Below are 19,819 nucleotides of genomic sequence, written 5' to 3'. Positions count from 1 at the left end.
CCTCTCCCCTCTCCCCTCTCCCCTCTCCCCTCTCCCCTCTCTCTCTCTCTCTCTCTCTCCAAACTTAGATGCAAGAAAAGGTTGTAAAGGCCTGGGTGCTTCTGGAAGCCTCTCAGGAGAATTTGTAGGGAATGGACGTTGCAACAAGAAGCAAGATTAGAAAGCCCTTCATTACGTTAATTACCCCTCTCGCAGCAGCTTCCCAGGAAGCTTTTAACAACCTGCATTATGCTTGGACCAGCTCAGGCTCTGCGTGGGGTGGAGAAAGAAGGTTTGTCAATTATACACGGCCCAGGCGGGTGGAGTCAGCGCCCCAGGAGAGGCTCTGTATTGACTTGGACCCATGATCCCTTGGGAGAGGGGAGGAATGTGGCTCATTTCCCAGGCTGCTCCACCTGTCTCCACCCCCAACAGGCTGGGCCTCCCTCGGAGTACCTCGGAAGTGAGGAATCATCTGGCGATGAACCGTGGAAAGGGAGACACGTGGCTGGAGATCTGTGCAGTGCTAGTGGTTAGCAGTGTGAACACAACACCCGAAGAGCTCATTTCTGTGGGTTTTCGGGGCTGTGCGAAACCCTGGAGAAGGGGGGGTTGCTTATTGAAAAGGCCTTGTGGCGTGTCTCATTCAGTCTCAATTCACAGATGAGGGCACATGTGCCAAGGGAAATGTGACCCACCCGAAGTCTCACAGCAGGGTCATGGGGAGACTGAGGTGCTATTACTGGGAGCTTGTGGCGGGGGAAGGGAGGCTCGAGTGAGCTCACAGTCCCCTTGAGGCTTGTTTCATGGTGTTTCCTCAGACGAGGAAAACAAGCTTTGAAGGTAAGTATTCCATCACTGGGAGGGCACTGAGTGGTAGAGCGGGCGCTCAACTCTGTGTCTCTATCCCAACTCTTTCTCCATACCTGGCACACAGGAGACACCAGGTTGAGAGCCCTGACCCTCTGGAAATCTGATGACGCTTTCAACACAAAACACAGCTCTCACCTCTAAGGGAGGAAGAGGCAGTTTATCCTGGAGCCACGTTTGAGTGACTATGGTCCAGAAATAGACTAGCTCCAAATTGCATGCTCCAATGGGGGAAGCAGTTTCTTGCAGTTTTTATAAGTAACAGAATAGAGAAAATCATAAATCAAAACTATTATTCTTGGGTCCCTGCCCTAGCCACGCCCACTCCCATAACCTCTGACCCGCCCATCGCCATCTTGGGACCCTCTCTCTCTCTTTCTGCTTCCTTAGCGTGCGCACGCGTTTTCTCTGTCTCTCTCTTCTTTTATCGCTCCTCTCTCCTTTTATCTCTTTTCTCTGTCTTTCTTTCTCCCCCTTCCTTAATAAATACTTATGGCTATTTCCTGTGTTTACGTGTCTGTTACCTGCCGCCACCGTGGGCCAAGGAAGTGTGCCCTCCTGTAGCCGCCCTCATGGCGGGCTCCCTCCGCCAGCCCGCCCGGGGACAGTTTGTAGCTGCTCTCTAATCGTTTTTTTAAGAATAACAAAAACATACTAACCCTGCTACACAGTCTCCATCCCCAGGGGAGATGGTGGCTTTCCTATCATTCTTATTAAGGAGAAGTTCTGCTTCTGCAGATACCTGTCTGCATTGGTGGACACACCGGAGAGGTAGGTACCAGGCAGGTGGAGAAATCTCAGATCTAGGTCTCAGATGCTGTGGGATAGCGGGCATTCCTAGTCCTCTGGTTGGTAGAGAATGCGGATTTGTTAAACTAATACATTCCAGCGATTTTTATCTTTTTATCAAGACATTAGATCCGAGCCAGAGGTGGGCAAGGAGTGTGGCTCATTCCGAGGCCAGAGATAGCAAAAAGATAAATTGCAGTTAGACTCTGGGCCAGTCCTGCCACGGTCCAAATTCTCCACGGGCATTGAGGTTTGAATCCGTGAGTCAGATCTGCAAACACAGCTTCTTTCCAGGAATTCTTGTCCATAATGCAGTCTTTGGTCTCTTGTTACCACGGAGGCCCTCAGCGCCACCGGCTGCCCCTGGGACCAATGTCTCAGTAGTGTCCCTGAGCACTGAGGGTAGAAGTGGAGGAGGACTGGCCTCTGGTCTGCCCATGGGGGCTATGAAGGCCACGGTGGAGCAGTTAAGGGCTTTGGTACTGCAGCTGGACATAGTGTCTTGGGGGAAGGAAGTGGGATGAGCTTGGAGCTGTGCTTCTGGGTAGAAGACTAAGTCTTAGGAAGAATGTGGTAACCAGGCCACCTGAACAAGCCGCTGTCCTGCCTGAAGCCCCCAAGGCCCTTTCACTTCCTATTATCCTGGGGGCTAGGGACTGTGTCCTCAGTGTGCCTGTTGCTGAACTTTGTCCACACCCTTTGCCTCAAGGGGCCTCAAGGATGGTCTCCGGGCCACCTTTGCTTCCTGGCCTCATGCATGGCCTCTTGTGGTTTGTGCCCTGTGCCAGCCCTCTGCCGACTCCTCCCTTCCATCCAGTTGACTATTAGGGCCTTGCTGGGCCTGGAGCTCTGAGGTCTCCCAGCGGCCTCCCCTCTATCTGAATAGAAACAGAAAGACTTTGTTTTCTGTTAAGTTTCCAGCCCCAACAAACAACTGAGGTGCTTAGTTAGCATATTAAAGTGAACCTGCTACCAGGTTCTCCCAACATTCCTCAGTCCCTACCTGTTACAGGGTGTGGCTGGCATACCCTGCCCCCTTACCCTGAACTCTCCAGCCCAGAGGCTGGGCATGTACCCCCCCCTCCCCCGCCAGGTTCTTCGTATATAATCCAGATATTTTGGTTGCCTGCCCCTTTCTTGTACCTTTGGCCTCCTGGCTGGTTCACGATTCCTCTCTCTCCCTTTACTCCCTTCTCCCACCTCCCTGTCTCCCCAGTGACTCAGCTCAGTCTGGTCATGTTGACTCCGGACTCTCCCAGATGCCTCTGCCTCTGACTACCTTCTCCCGCATGTCTACAATAAACTTTCTCTTCCACCATACCTAGAGGCAGCCATGTCCTTGCCTGCTTTCTTTCTTTCTTTCTTTCTTTCTTTCTTTCTTTCTTTCTTTCTTTCTTTCTTTCTTTCCTTCCTTCCTTCCTTCCTTCTTTTCTTTCTTTCTTTCTTTCTTTCTTTCTTTCTTTCTTTCTTTCTTTCTTTCTTTCTTTCTTTTTTCATTCCCTTTCAGCCCTGGGCAATGGACTCTCCAAGCAGGTCCAAATTACAGCTGGGATCCTGCTTGACAGCAGAGCCCTTCTGATGCAATCAAGGGGTCTTGATTGGACCAGTTGAAGAGTAAAAGGCAGGAAACATCTTGAGCGTGACCGCAGAGACATCGCACACACCACAGACAGAGTCACAGGTTGAGGAAAGAGGCTTATTGGGAGTGAGGAAACACAAAGATGCAGCAGACACACAGGGAAAAAGACCTCTGCAAAGCAGAGGGGCACACTCAGGAAGGAAAAATAATCCAGTCTTCTCATTGAGGGCTGGCAAAGTGAAGAGTTTTCCTTTCCTAGTTTGGTACTGGGTGGTTTGAAGAAAGAAAGCAATGGGTCATGGATGGCTTGTCCTGATCAGGCCTTGAACTGGTTGAGCCAGTCCATCTGCAGGGGGCCTGTTGTTGGGAGAAAAAGTCTTCAAGGCCCGTGTTTTAAGTCACCAGGCTTTTGGTCTCAAGTTGGCAGGGTGAGGAAGAAGCCGCCATCTTGGAAATTCACCGTCTTTGTTATCTAGCGATGGCTCTCCCCTATCTGTCTGCCTACCAGGGAAACTACAGTCTGGGGCTGCAGCCTTGTATTCAGAGCTCCTTTCTACATCCAAGCAGGAAAGCAGGTGTGATGAGGATCTGGGCCAACACTGCAGTGGGTGTGTTGAGGAGGAGGGAGGGACTGGGAGCTGATGAGAGCTGTAGCGTGTGTCCTGTAGGACCCAGCCGTGAGAAGCTCAATAGAGGCCAAGTCTCTGTAATCTAACCTAAGATTATACTCCAAGAAAGACCATAAACTGAGACCACCCAGGCATCACCCAGGAACAGACCATCCAAAGGAAATTCCTAATGTTCCAACCACTGTGGATCACCTGCCAGCACACATACCCATTGCTTTTACCAGGACACCCCTAGACAAATGTCATTCAATCAGGGATCCTGAGCCTTAGAGATCCCTCACCCCAACTGAGCTTGGGGGTCTGTGATTACGCCAATAGGTAAGACTCATGAAGAGCCTGAGTTTGAACTTGAATAAGAATAAAGGCTCGTTGCTTTTACATACAATACTCAGTCTCCTAGTTGGTTTTGGGGGGACGCTGTGATCTGGGCATAAATGTCCATTTGAAGTGCCCTTTGAGGCTTGCTAGATATAGACTGAAGGTTGTGTTAGGAACAAGAGCTGGGTAGCAAAGAAAGAGACCACCATCCCAGCTGAAGTGTCTGGACAATGTGGGCTTTAAATGTGCTTCCCGTTTCCCTGTGTGTTCGCTCTTTCCCAGCACACCCTCCTGATCAAGAGGAAAGCGTATATGCCGCCTTGCAGGAGCCCGAAGAGAACATGATCAGCCTCCCTGGTGGATTCTTTTCCAGAGGGAACCAGGTCCCAGTGCTCATGGGACAGATGAGACCTGCTATAAAATGGCTAAAATCCTTCCACGTAGGGACAGAGAATTTCTGGAAAACAAGACCCACAGAGACACCTACTTAAGTGTTTTAGGTTTGCTCAGACATGAGGCAAAGCTGAGAGAAAGGGGTCTTCTGGCAGACTGGGTGGTGCTGGCCTCTCTCCCAAGAATGCTAACCTGTGGCAGTGGGACTATGACACCTGCCCTGCCACCTGTCAAGGACTGAACGTCTGTGATTCCCTCACGTTCCGATGTTGAAGCCCTAACACACATTTTAATGGTGTTCAAAGATGGAGTCCTTGGAAGGGATTGGGTGTAGAGGGACGGTCAGGAGGCTAGGGTCCTATGGTGGCGTTCATGTTTTCATATGAAGAAATATCGGGGAGTAGCTTGTTTTCTCTCGGCTTCTCTGTCTCTGTCTACATGAGGCCATGATAAGAAGGCTCTATTTGCCGGCGGGAAGAGCCCTCACCAGAATTCGGTCCTGCTTCCCCTCTAACCCTGGATTTCCTGCCTCCAACATGGTGAGAAATTGATGTTTGTTCCATCTGTGGTCCTCAGCTGATGACTGATAACTAGCTACCTGGCCCTCATCATCTCTGAATCATCCTGAATTTATTTTTTAACATATATTTATTTGTGGTGTGTTTGTGTGCATGTGTGTGTGTGTGTGCACGCATGTGTGTGTGCGTGCGTGCGTGGGTGCATGCATGTGTGTGTGTGTGTGTGTGTGTGAATGCCTGTGGAGGTCAGAAAGCAACTTGTGGAAGTCAGTTCTCTCCTGCTACCATGTGGGTCCCGGGGACTGAACTCACAGCATCAGGCTTGGAGAAAAGCACCTTTGCCTGCTAAGCCATCTTGCTAGTGCCACTCTGGATCCTCCATGACGTGTTTTAGAGAAGAAAATGCATGCACTTCTCCCTTTGGCTCTGATTAGTTACCTCCAGTGGGTCTCCAAGTCTGGTTCCTTGAGTATATTCAGTTTACTGCCCAGAGGAAGATGGGTGCTCTGCTGCTCAGAGGTCATACAACTCAACTCAAAATGAGAACAGATTTGGTGTCTGGCCAGAATTCTGTATTAAGGGGTAATTTCTTTTCCCATTATAAATCCATTAGGAAATTACAAATCTCAGTTCTGACATTAAAATAGGGAATGGAATTTTCCTCAGAATCCCTTAGGTAAATTTTGTTTTCCTGTGCTAAATGCGGAAATGGGATGAATTTAAGCCCTCTTGGTGAGGATTATGCTTCCAGCGGTGGCTGCTGTGCCTCACAAGTCACTGGTTTGCAGTTAAGATCGTAATTTTAGGAAAACTGACCTAAGGTCAAACAATGCTGGCCCCAGGCTGGAACCCTGAGCTCACAGGTATTAAGAAGTACCTGCTGTGCGCTGGGACCCGCAGAGTGCTGAGCTGGATACTGGAGGTAAAGGAAGAGAGGCAGGGTGCCTCGTAGGTGGCCTGAGTACACCCAGAGCTTCCTACAAGAGAGGCCTGAGAAGATCAACGCAGATATGGTTTGACAAGTGTGATGCCAGCCAGAGCAAACTAGGGGTCCACCAGAACAAGGGAGAATATGGCAGGAATGCAACCGTCTCTAACCAGAAGGGCGGTGCACACTCAGTGAAGTTAGCATACATTTCCACAAGGTTAGTGAACAAAGAACAAGGTTAGTGCCTACGTAACTAGGCAGGGTTTGAATTTGAATGTTACAATGTTTCACAGATCGGAAATCAGACTTTCAGCATATCTGGGTGCAGAACAAACTCAAGACCTGGGCTTGCCAATACAGAGATGAGCAGAGAAAGGCTCTGAGAAGCCAGCTACCTTCCTGGAGGCAAATGCAGCCTTGGGTCCTCCCCCCAACAGCTGTGCTTCCGCCTAAGCAGGGGAGTCATCCTTAGCTGGGACATCAGACAGCAAACAGAGGAGACTTGCAGTGAGGCCAGAGACTTGGGGGTGGCGTCTGTCAGGGTCAACTCCTAGCACCCAGAAACTGCAGTTGGGTGGTGGAGAAGAGAAGCTGGGTTGACCTCAAAGGTAAATGCATATGCCAACGAGCATTCTCTTTGGTCCCTAAAGTCAGATAATGTTCTACAATAATATTTGTGCACACCTTGGTTGTATCTAAGGAGGATGCTCACCAGAGTTTCTATGAGAATCTTTGTGACTAATTTTTCAGGGTGTGCATACTCTGGTCACAAGTTTGCTAAGTCAGGACATCTAGGCCAAGCTCAAGGGATCTTGGTATTTAAAAAAGCTCCACATGTGATTTTAGCATGATCCAAAGTTGAGAAGTGGTTATATTAGGAGATGCTAGCTTAAAGCACGCCAGTTAAATCTCACCAGTTCAACATGGTCAACATCTGTTCTCATTCTTTTGTGGTCTTTGGTTTCTTGAACAACGTTTCTCTGTGGGACCCTGACTGTTCTGGAGCTCACTCTGTAGACCAGGTTGGTGTCACACTCAGAGATCCACCTGCCTCTGCCTCCGGAGTGCTGAGATTAAAGGCTTAAAAGCATACACTGCCATTCCTGGCTCTGTTCTCATTGCTGTAGCAATCCGTGAACCATACTAACAGTTAGCCACTAAGACATTAGTAACTTATTCTATCTCCTTCTGTCTGTGTCTCTGCCATTTTTCAGTGCCATTTTGGACCACCTCTGAGTTCTCACAGGGTTGTCTGTTCTAATGAGCTGGAGAGGAAAGAGCAGGGGAGACCCGTGGAAGGTTTTGATGGGCCAGGTGGGAAGCAGAGTGTCTCAGTTGCTTTCTCTGACGAATACAAAGTCTCCTGGTTACCCACACCTCCCGCAAGGCCTGCTGGGAGAGATAGTCCATTGGCAGATGAGACGGGTTCAGTGATAGCTGGCTGTTGTAGCAATGGTTAACAGACACTAAGGTATCTTTTTGGCAGCAGCTTTCCTGAATGTTCATCTGTTTTTTAGCCATAGCCCTCAGCTAGAACATCGGTGTGAAACTGCTTTCTTCCACATCCCACTTAAGCATTTCTCGGCATCCTGTCTCCCAGAGATGATGCCTCAACAAGCAAGGGTGACGTCCTGCTCATCATCCTTCCTTCTCTACAAAGCATCCACCTCGCTGTTTCGCATGGATCATGGACTCAGAGGTTACCTGGGTGAATGACTTAAATACAAAATTGGCATACAGTTTTCAGTCCAGAGAAGAAGGGCAGGAGGCTGGTGGTGTCTGCCGGGTATCTGCCCTGGCTCTGTCTTCTACTGGGAAGACCTTCTCTAGCTATGGTCTCAGTGTGGTATAGGAGAATTGTCTGTATTCTGTCAATCATGTTTTAAGTAAACGCTGATTGGCCAGGCAGGAAGTATAGGCAAGTCAACCAGAGAGCAAGTAGAGGTGGAGCGATGAGAACAGGAGAATTCTGGGAAGAAGGAAGCCCATTCCTCCCATTCCTGCCCAGACTACAGAAAAAAGCAAGATGTGGCCTGCCCTACTGAGAAAGGTACCGAGCCATGTGGCTAACATAGATAAGACTAATGGGTTAATATAAGTTATAAGAATTAATAAGAAGTCTGAGCTAATGGGCCAATCAGTTTATCATTAATTCAGACTCTCTGTGTGGTTTTCTTTGTAGCTAAACAGCTGTGGGAACTGGGCAGAACAGAAACCCCAACAAGCCACCCTTTATGTTACATCAGTGAACTTGGGCAACAACAGAACCAAGTCATCAGGCTGCTAAAAGGTTGAGCAATGTTATGGTGACATCAAGGCTATGGAGATGACATGCTGGTACGGCACCTAGGCACATGGCTTCTGCTGTTGTGACAGTGCTTCAGCCATCAGGATCAGGACAGATCAGAACATTTCATATTTGCAAATGGCCTGGAGAGGACGCTTGCCATCATGGAAAACGACATGCAAGATGTTCGATACTTTATCCAGTGGTCCAGCTGAGTTTTGTGCAGTCACACCGGGAGGAAGGACTGTACCTCCTTACACTTCAGTAGGGTTTTATGGCTTTGATGAGTCTTTGAGCAAACTTCATCAATATCTTTGGCTTTGCAGAATGCAGAGTGGCTGTCACAGATCTGCCTGTCAATGTGCTGGCATATCAAGGAGCAGATACGGCCTCATTCCGAGGAATCGGTGGCAGGTAGCACTTCAGATTTTGCTTGCTTAGAGTGCCACTGAAGGTCTAGAGTCATGGGATGCAACTCTTCCTTCTGCAGCTTTTTGGATCAGAGGGATGGAATCCCAGGCCAGCTGTCCTTTGGCTCAGCACCATTCAGTTTCTTTCTTTAGAGAACTGGAAATTCAAAGTGAGCCCATGCAGTCTCCTTGCCTTCCAGTGCCAGGCTCACAGTGGCGTCTCATAGATGCTAGCTGAAGGGAGGACTGGAGCAAGTGACCTAGAGGGGATATGATGGGCAGTGCTTGTACCCGTCAGGATCAAATGTGCCGCAGTGGATAGAGAGAGCTAGAGAGGACATGTGACTCAGAGAAAAGAGAGGGGAAGAAGGATGTGCAGACAGAAACGGACTTAGAGAGAGAGGGCATCTCAGAGATGACCTACTGGCCTGCATCTGATGACCTTCAAATACACACACCCCTGGCCTTCTGCAGAGCTCCTGGCCTTCAGCAAACACTTGGGTCTCCCCTCCAGGGCTTTATCATAGGGGGTCTGTTCTGCTGGATGGCACTTCCTGACGTCACCAGCTCTTACTCTGACAGTGACCAACCATATCCTGAAGCCCGGGACCCTCTGCAGCAGAAATGAACACCAGCTTCCCTGAGAGCATTCTTCAGTTTGGCACTCTGCGCTTTCATGTTCACAACTCCATTGCCCTGCTCCAGGGCTCCTTCTGCCCTAAGAACTTCTAAGAGACAGGTCTCGTCACTGACAGACAGTATTCCTTTCACCTGTTTACCACACACAGCCACACAACAGCACATAAATACTGCACACCACATATGTACCGCATACCACACAGACACCACATACATTCCCCCACACCACAGACACGTATCATCCATACACAAATCATACATATGCATCGAATACATATCACCGCATAAACATCAGCAACACTCATGCCTACAGCTACATGCATTGCACACATCACACAGAGAGAGAGAGAGAGAGTGAGAGAGAAAGAGAGAGAGAAAGAGAGAGAGAGAGAGAGAGAGAGAGAGAGAGAGAGAGAGAGAGAGAGAGAGAGCTCTCCTTTGCAGTCAAGCTAACATCTCCCTTCTCCCTGCTTCACACCACTGGCATCCTGAAGGCAGGCTTCTGAGTCATTCAGCAGTATTCAGGCTGAGTTCCCAGTTCCCTCTCATTTCCTCCTATTGTTCCAGGGAAATGTGTCTGAAGCTGGGTGTTTGCGAGGAGGAAATGGCCACAGGATGGTCAGTATTCACCAAGGACAGAAGGGCAGCTTTTTGTGCTGATTCCAGGAGGGAGCAAGCCTGGGCCCTCTCTTCTAGGCTCTTTGCCATGGCTTCAGCACCTAGTTGCTGAACATTCACTGTATCTATGGAAAAAGCAAAGGAGAATTAGAAAGCCGCATTCAAGTCTAGCACAGCTGGTGGGGAGGGAGTATTCCTTGTCTTTGTTGGTGCTGGCTGTGGGCATGGGGACTCTGTAGTTAGCCCCTCCCTCTACACAACCTCAGAGCTGGGTTGCATTTTACTCCAATGTTGCAGATGAAGAGATAGAGTCTGATTAGAGATTCTGCCAGTACTTGGAGGAAAAGCTAAAGTTCCAACTCCCTTCTGCTGTGGCTGAGTCCCAAAGCTGACTTGAAGAACAAAACAAAACAAAACAGAAAACAAAACAAAAAACATTTCTACCTCACCATATCTGGATGCACAGAAAAAGCAACAATGAAACATTAGCTCCGCCTCCGCTGCTGAGAACCGGGAGCAGCCAGGGCAAAGACAATCTCCTGGGGGTGGAGCTTCTTAGGGAGGTAGAAGAGCTCCTGTTCTGTGTTCTAGAAAGGGACGGGACTCCCGCATCCAGGTGAGAATGCCAGGCTCAGCCAGGTGGCTTGCTTGCAGTAAGCAATCCCTACCAGAGTCAGCAGGCTGAGCCAGACAGCAAACACCAGCTCTGTCTGGGGACTTTTCTCCCAGATCTGGAGAGGCGCTTGTCCCAGCACACATGCTGGGGACTTTCCCTCCATGTCTGGATCAGCCCTTGTCCAGCACCCGCCGCCGCCCACTCTCCTCTCCCCTTCCCTGGCCTCCCTTCACCAAGCAGAGTGGGTGAGCAAGGTGAGGCAGGCTCTCACAGTCTGTTTCTTACAAAATTGCTTCTTCTTCTTTCTTCTTCTTCTTCTTCTTCTTCTTCTTCTTCTTCTTCTTCTTCTTCTTCTTCTTCTTCTTCTTCTTCTTCTTCTTCTTCTTCTTCTTTTTTTGTTTTTTTGAGACAGGGTCGTGACAAGGGAGAGTTTTCATTCTCCAGCCTACAATCTTACTAATACAGTCCAGGTGCTCTGGGCTGCCCATCAGGGTGCCTGTTGGCAAGCCACTGTTGACCCGTGGCTGATGGAAAACTAAATGGCTACAGAGAGATGGGATCCCAGGCTGGGTCACAAGCTGGGCTACTGAGAAGGGACTGGAGGTGGTCCCTGTAAAAGCAGTTCACACAGGCCCTCCACCTAGTCCCACCAGCTCTGCATAAAAGTGGATCTGTACCAGGAACTTCAGAATGCTGGCTTGAAGATAGACTCTTATCTCCAAGATGAGATCTAGGCAGAGTGCTCCCTTGCATCTTAGTTTCCCCATAATGCATCTAAGTGGCAAGTGGGGTGAAATAGCAACTTCAAATATATGACTGTGCCCCCACACACACTCCGAGGCTCTGATTTCATGGCGAGGGGGGAGGGTTGGAGTGGTTTTTAGTGCCTTAAAAAATGTCCAAAGCAGATCCTGGTGCACAGACAGAATGGAGATGTGTGTGACAAGGTGGCCACACCCACTCTTCTCCAGACAGAATCGTCCACAGGATAGGGCTGACGGGAATATATTCCAAACTTTTTATTTTTTGTAGATTGAGAAACTGGGGGCCAAAGAGGCCAGAGACTTCCTCACAGACTCAAGTCTGGGTGAGGATGATCCTTACCAGAATCCTCTGCATTGGTTTCTTGAGCCATACTTTGTTTTCTTCCAGCTCTAGTGTGTCTGGACTCTTGGCTCAGCTATGCCAGACACTGAGACCAGAGAAAAAGTGGGAAGGTGGGAGGATCTTACAGGGGTTGCATAGCAGGGAAGGGCTGGGATTCTTTGGGGGGTGCATGGGGAGCAGGGAGAGGGTGCAACCCTATAGAGGTACATGGCAAGGAAAGGACTGAGATCTTACAGAGGGTACATGGGGAATAGAGAGAGGGTGTAATTCTGCAGGGGTACGTAGCACGGAAGGGCTGGGATCCTTCAGGGGGTGCATAGCAGAAAAGGCTGGGATCATACAAGGGAGTGCATGGGGAGCAGGGAGAGAGGGTGCAGTCCTATAGGGGTACATAGCAAGGAAGGGCTGGGATCTTACAGGGGGTGCATGGGGAATAGAGAGAGGGTGTAATTCTATAGGGGTACACACACAGCAGGGAAGGGCTGGGATCTTACAGGGGGTGCATGGGGAGCAGGGAAGGGGTGGGATCCTGCAGGGAATACATAGGGGAACAGGGCAAAGCCTACAGGTGGATTTGCAAAGCAGGGGAGAAGGCACAGGTCAGATGCCAGGCTGGATCTGAACCAGGCAAACCAGGACAGAGTGAGGGTGGCCATGTAAGCACTGCTGCCAGAGCCCAGCACAGATCAGGAGTATGTGGGGACTGGTGCACAGCTGGTAGCTTGTGCAGTGAGCCTTGATTCTGTCTTTGTTCTTCCCACAGGCAGGTCACTTTCTGGTGGCATTCCTGTCCTTCTGGAGCCTTCTGTATCAAGTACATCCCAAAGGGCTCTGATAACTATACCTGGGTCCCCATTCAGCAGGGGACGCCCGGAGTCATGAGACCGTATGCACTCTTAGAAGGGCTGGCTCCCTCTCAGTTTCAGTCTCTGGCAGCCAAGAGCTGAGGTGAAAAGGAGTCTTGGCCCCTTGGGTTGGTGTCTTGGGGGCTGTTTGTGAAAGAGCCTGGAAGGGATATGGAGGAAAATAGATCTCCTTTCTTTATCCCTTTGAAGGTCTTTACTATAGGGCTGATTTTATCAAGTGTGGGTCAGGGCCAAGTCTGTTATCTGAGGTGGGGCCTGCCCGGCCTGTTCGGGAGTCCGTGCCACCTGGGAAAAGCCCCTCTGCGCTGTTCTTCTATTGCAGGTCTGGTCCAGCCCACTCCCACCCCCGTCTCAGCCTTGTCTTCAGAGCTGAGATGAAATCTCAAATGGAATGTGTTTTTAGGGTAACAGTGAATAATTTTCATAAAAAGTGCGATTTCATTTTCTTTTCTTTTTCAAATTCTCAGTGGAACATATGACTATTAGCATTTTTAAAAAAAGTATTCAGGGGGCTGATCCGGGGGCAATTAGAGCAGGCGCTTTAAAGTCCCCAAAGTGCTCTGAAAGTGGTGTGCTAATGGTGATCAAATTAGAGATGCAAGCTGGGTTCCCGCTGGAAAGAGAGAGGAGAAAGAAAGCTTGCCTGAAGGATGCTCCACGTTGCAAGTTAGGGACTCCAGAATCATCGGGACTGATCCCAGCTGTGTGCGGGGACATCATGGGCATAGCGAGGAAGCGAGCATCCTAAACTGTGGGTAGGAAGGAGCCCTCCACTCCCAGAAGCAAGCTAGCTCCATTCTTAGGAAAAAATCTCCAGATAGCTTGGTCAGACTGAGGGTCAGGGTGCTGACCTCTGTGAAATTGTCTGTTCTGCTCGGGAGTTGGTGAGGATGAGAGGTCTGTTGGTGAGAAAGTAGGAAAGAAACAGCGGCGGCCAGGTGGTTAAGAACGTGTGCGGTCCGCTCCTAGAGAGGAGCTGAGTCAGTTGCCAGCACCCACACCAGGCGGCTCACAACCATCTGTATTAAAAAAGTGAACTATGGGGATGGCGGGGGGGGGGGGGGAAGATGGGGGATTTGGGCTGGCGACTTGAAACTACAGCCACATTCCCTTAGCGAGCTATAGACCTGCACTGAGACACACACCTTCCTCCTTATTGAGTCTCCTCTGTCTGTCTGTAAAATGGGTTTGTTTGGTGAACCCTAGGTGCAAAAATGAATCAATGCTTCAAAGCAGGCGGGGATTCTTTTTTTTTTAAACGTTTCTCTAGAATGGGATAAAGGAAGTATCTTAGGCTCCCTTAGCCCTTGTAAGTGTTTTCGTTTGTTTTTTTTTTTTAACACTTTTATTTATTTATTTGACATCCGGCTACAGTTTCACCTCCCTTCCCTCCTCCCAGTCCTTCCCCCATACTCTCTCTACCCCTTCCCCCATTCACTCATTGCTGTTTAGAAAAGGGCAACAAAACATGGCATCTCAAGTTGCAATAAGACTAGGTACCTCCCGTATCTTTTTTTTCCTCTCCATATCTTAAGGCTGGGCAAGGCAACCCAGTATAAGGAGTAGGGTCCCAAAAGCCTGTAAAAGAATTGGAGACAGCCCCTGATCTCACTGTCAAAAGTGTCGCAAGATGCTTAAGTGAAGATTTACCTAAATCAAAGCTACAGCTGGTACCTGAACTCCATCCCCCTTGGTTTCTTGCATTCAGGAACCCACTGACCCCACAAGGAGGGCCTTTCCCTGAGATCTGTCCCCTTCTCACTGTGGCCTCTCCTATCCCTCTTCCAGCATGAACTCTCCAGGCTGTCCTGGCAGCCCCTGCCTGCTCTCTACCCTCCAACCCAGCCCCTCTCTGCCTGTGATGCTTTCTTTCCAAATCACCGTGCTCCTGAAGTCGAGCTTTCTGCCCAGTCCACAGCAGCCTGGACCCTGAAGCCAGTGTGGCTACAGGAAATCATAGCCATGCTGTATGACTTCTCCTTGAGCTCTGAACTGTGATCCTACGTGTCTGGCCACACTCCCGCTCTCTGGTCTTTACAAACTCTCAGTGTCCCCATCTCATGCCCTTGTCCCCACTTCAGGGAAAATACAAAGCTACCTAAAAGTCCCTGACTCCCTCTGGTTGCCCCCCAAAGCTCTCCTTTCACAGAGGTCTCTGCATCCGGATGCAACCTAATCTATGATGTCAGATCCCACTTTCTCCCACTTGCTTCAGACATTCTTCTCGCAATTTCTGACTTCCTCTGAACCCAGGTTTTCTTCCTCTGTGGGCTAACGATACCCACAAACTATTCAAACATGCTGTACATTTCCCTCATAAAACAAAACCCGTCTTGTGATTCCATTTCCGCTCTGCCCACACCCAGCTCAGCTGTTTCCTGTCACAGCTACGCTTCTTGAGGACACTGTCTATCTCTTGTCAATCTTCATGATCTCTCGGGCTGACGAGGGAGGGGGACTTGATCGGGGGAGGGGGAGGGAAATGGGAGGCGGTGGCGGGGAGGAGCAGAAATCTTTAATAAATAAATAAATAAATAATAAAAATATAAAATAAAAAATCTTCATGATCTCATTGTTTTATTTCATTATTCTCTGATTAATTGTCCCTTGATATCCACCGGGAATTGGCTCCAAGACCCTGTTCATCTTTTAAAATCTGTATATTTTCAGGTCCATTCTATAAAATGTTATAATTTTAGCATCTAACCTACACACATCCTTCCCTACACCTGAAATTGTTCATATCATTACTTATGGTGCCCAGTATGATGTAAGTGTTATGTAACTACCTGTTATGCTGTATTGTATAGGGAATGATGGCAAAAAGAAGTGTTTGCACATGTTCAATACTAATGCAGTGTTTTTCAGATATTTTCAATCTATGGTTGGTTGAGTTCTCTTATAACTAGAGGATGTGGAGCGCTGATGGCATTTATATACCTTGCTCAGGACCTACTTCCAGCTCTTTGAGGTCAGGGATTCAGTCAGATTTATTCGTGACTATTACCTTAACACCTAGATCAGTGCTGGTATTGGGAGAAACTAATACATACATACATACATACACACATACATACACACACACACTATATATATATATATATATATATATATATATATTCCTGAGACAGAGTTTCTCAGTCTGGCCTCGAACTCACAGAGATCCACCTGCCTCTACTTCCTGAGTGCTGAGATTAAAGGTGTGAACTACCCCCACCCAGCTAAATAAGTATTTTAGAACAATCAGAATTTATACCTTCACATTTATGATTGTTATGAGTCATACAAAACCAGAACTAACTCTTTTGTATATGTAACATAGGACACAGGGCACAGGATGCTGCTTAATGTCTTCTGGGTCTCGGGGCTTTGATGGTACAAGGTCTGGTGTCTGAAGTCATGCCTCTGACTCTGTTTTGTGACCCACCTTTTCTCCCCCAGCCCTCTCCAGCAAGTCTCTCCTTGCTTCTGTTTTTCTGGATCCTTGATTACTGGAGACTTCTGTCTACTAACTTTATTAACGGGCCTATATTGAGTGAGAACAGAGCCTAGACCCAAGCAGGAGGTGACCTGCATTAACCCCGTGGCTCAGTGCCTTAGTGCTCCCCTGCCTCATCTGACAGTGACCTTCCATGGCTTCTTGAACCACCAGCATTTGGCGAGACATTGATTGCATGATGTGTTGGTTAAGATATTTGGGGATGTAATTAATTCAGAGGCAGCTAGGCATTCAATATTCCTGATTCTGTCCTCCAGTAGGAATTAATAGAAAACCTCTCAATCAGCAATAACTACGAAACAGTTTCTGTCCCCAAAGATAATCAATATGACCCAGAAGAGTGTTCTTCTGACTTCAGTGGGCCAAGCACTCCTGGTCCATTTGAAACAACAGCAGGACATCCTACTCCCATCTCCATCAAATGACTCTGCCCTCCTTCTTTATGTCCACTCTTTAAAATGGCACAGAACTCGGTGTGGCATTTCCCAGTCAGGTGCTAGCAGTGCTCATAGAAAGCCATGCACACTGGGAAGGTGGTGTCCTTGGGGACATTAGCTACTCCCCTCCAGGAGCCTGTCTTCCAGAGTTGCCAGGGCCCTGTGGAGGGAATGGAAGCATATGAGACCCTTTTGTTTTGCCACCAGGCGATTGGTTCAGAAGTCTCTCTGAGCCAATGAACCTTGTGTGTTTTGAGGAGGAGCACCTCTGAGCCACTGTTGGCATTTTCTCTCCCTTCTGTTGTATGTGCCTGGTCCTAGGTTGACCTTTGCCCCGGTTTCTCTGTTACCTTGAGAAGGGAGTTGCCTCCTTGGTAAAGACTGTGTTCTCTCCTAGGTGAGATACTTGCAACAAAGGTTTTGTTGGCTCTGACCCTCTCTGTCTGCTGTCATTATTCTCCATTCTGTTATCTTGTTTCACATTATGGTCTCTGGGAAGTTTAGTGGGGTTCAGGTGGGGGCTGTGGCCAGCAATGGATAGGCATGGTTTCCATATGCTAACAGGGACAGCTTCCCTCAGAGACAATCGTATACTACAGGGTGAAGGAGACTACTATAGAACAAGTATAAATGTTCTAAAAGGCAACTTTTACACTAGCTTCTTCAGTAAGAAGCCCCGTGGGAACTAGGAACATTTATGTAATTTTAGGCCCAACTATCTGGTTTTGGAAGTTCTGCAGTGTGAGCATTCACCTCCCTTGGGTTTATTGCGTGCTAACCCACCAGGCTGATGCCCCGGAGGCACTGCGAGGATCCTGAAAGGGCACGGAAAAGCTGTTAACTGAGCATCTTCCTGAGGAAGCTCCTCTCTGAGAGGCCACCTCTAAGGACACACCTTCTTCTTCCCTCCAGCCCTCATACAAAGGAAGAGGGACTTAAAGCGGGACATAAGCAGTAAAAGCTGTGACCAAGCTGGCCAGCAGAGTGCAGGTGACATTGGAGGAAGCCCGGGAACCTGTCAGAGCACTGACTTTTTTGGGGTGCAATAGTGGATTTGGTGAAGTGCATTCAGCCTGGGCTAACACCACTAAGGAAGTCTGAGTCAGTCTCATTTCCAAAAGACACAGAGGAATACTCCTGAAACAGAACCCACCAGTGTAACATTTAACCTAGGAAAGAATACATCTTAGGAGACTGGATGTCGCCATGCCTAAGTATTTATGCCCAGTGACAAGTCAGTGTCTCCAAGGCCTCTCCTTCCCCTGCATTCATCCTCCCTCCGCCCCATCTTAATTCTTTCTTTTCCCTTTCCCACAGTTTCACTCCTGCGTTCAGCAGCAAACCAGTCCACACAAAAGCGAGTCCCTCTCTTCATGTGACTCTTGAGGGAACTGAGGTTTTAAGGCCTAAAGGGACGGCTTGGAGTCATGAGAGAGGAAACAAAGGGAGCTGAGTTATTATACTAACTCCAGTCTGTGCTGTCCACAGTGGGGTTCCCGAGAGATTTTGGATTAACTTCACACAAATGTCCCTTAAGTGCTCCAAGCATCCAGTTGTCCATTTACCAAGCATCTAATGGGTGTTTAGGATGCATTAGGCGGCTGCCTCAGGCAGTGTGGCTTATCCAAGCAGCTCAGAAGGGACCACACGCCCTCACTCCTGTGATCTGCTTTTCCCAAGTCCCCACACTACCATTTCCTGAGCCTAGGGACGGAGACTTCCTGCATTGTTTATTGGCGAGTGGAACAAGGAGGTGATGCCCGCACTTATGTGGCTGTGTTTTCAATTAGCTGTGCTTTCTAAGGACTTGGTGCTGATACAAGGCGAGAAGGCCCTGGTCTTTGTGGGTGGAGAGGCAATGAGTGCTGTGTCTCCGGAGAGTTCTTCTATCAGTCCAGCAGCACGGAGAGACGCCTATTGCACTGGGTGTCCGGTGTCTTTCTAGGTTTCTGTCTCAGAGTCTGGGTGGGCTGCTCCAAGGGTGGCTTCCTGCTCCTGATGAAGTTTCTTTGCAAGGGTAGGGGTGGCATGGACTGGTGGACCCTCAGCTTTTGCCTGCTTCCAATCCTTCCTGATTTTGGCTTATAAAACTCTCCTCTGTAAGTCTATTATCTTTACAGTAGCTTTGTGCCTTTGACCAGGCAGTGTGCATCCATCCATCCATCCATCCATCCATCCACTAATATTCGTGATCTATTCTCCATGGCCTCCAGAATAAATGCCAGGTTTCTGATTTTTCAATTTAGGATGGCTTTGCTCTAAGTAACAGAAAATCTCAATTCAAACTACTTTAACCTCTAAGGACATTTGTCATCTCAGTCCAGAATGTAGATAGATAGATAGATAGATAGATAGATAGATAGATAGATAGATAGATAGATAGATAGAGCCACACTTTCAAGTAGAATGACAAGACTCTGCCTCTACCTTTCCTGTCTCCCATTTGCTTTGTCCAATCCTGCTTGTTGATTTCTCCCTCTGGCTGTCTCCAGGAAGGAGAAGGGCTCTCTCTTCCTTTGTCTTTTTTAGATGACAGCAGATCGGGTGGAAGACAGGCTTTGGTGATCGGGCATTTTCTAATCCCTAGGAAAGCTAGGAGCTGATTTTTAAGCATTGACTTGTCGGCTGTCTCTGGGTCCTAAATCAGGCCAGTGGAAAAAGATAAACAAACAACTACCTCCATCGGATTCCTGGAGCCCAGCGGCTAGTGGGAGGGACAGAGCCATCTCAGCAAGCCTCTGCCCCAAGACTGCACTGAAAGTCCCTTTCCCCCAGAGCCTGACATTAGCAGTCAGTTGGCGAAGAACACAACACAAGCTGTCTGCTCACCTCCCAGCCATGGTCCTGCTGTCACGCCCGCTCTGAGAGCTGACCTCCCCTGGCCTCTGAACAGCCTCCCTGCTTGTTACCTGGGGGTCGCTTTTATTTTTTTTCTTGCCCAGTACTGAAGACAGTGGGCATAATGACTCCCTTGTGTTGCATGTGATACCAGCAGCAAACCTGCCAGGGCTGCCTGCAGCTCCCTTCTCCTGCCTTGCTCTGCTCTCAAGTGTTTGCAATGAGGAGCCTCGGGTCCACAAACCTCTTCCACCTTTGTAAATAAAGGGGAGAAGGTGGGGCAGTCAAGTGGGCTCTGGGCCTAGAGAACCCTTGGTCCAACAGAAGCCATTGAATTGAGTGTCTTGGTAGAAGCCAGGAATGGAAACTGTGCCGTGTGTGTGTGTGTGTGTGTGTGTGTGTGTGTGTGTGTGTGTGTGTTCGAGTGTGGATGGATACTGAGCTCAGAGACTGTCCTAGGTAGTTTTTTTTTTAAGAGGCTGTCCTGGCTAATTTTTTT

The sequence above is a fragment of the Alexandromys fortis genome, unplaced genomic scaffold, assembly GCF_014885135.2.
Source record: "Alexandromys fortis isolate MF-2015 unplaced genomic scaffold, M_Fortis_MF-2015_v1.1 scaffold_3, whole genome shotgun sequence".
Classification (NCBI taxonomy): Eukaryota; Metazoa; Chordata; class Mammalia; order Rodentia; family Cricetidae; genus Alexandromys; species Alexandromys fortis.
The sequence above is the reverse complement of the archived record's forward strand: the minus strand, read 5'-3'. Positions refer to the sequence as shown.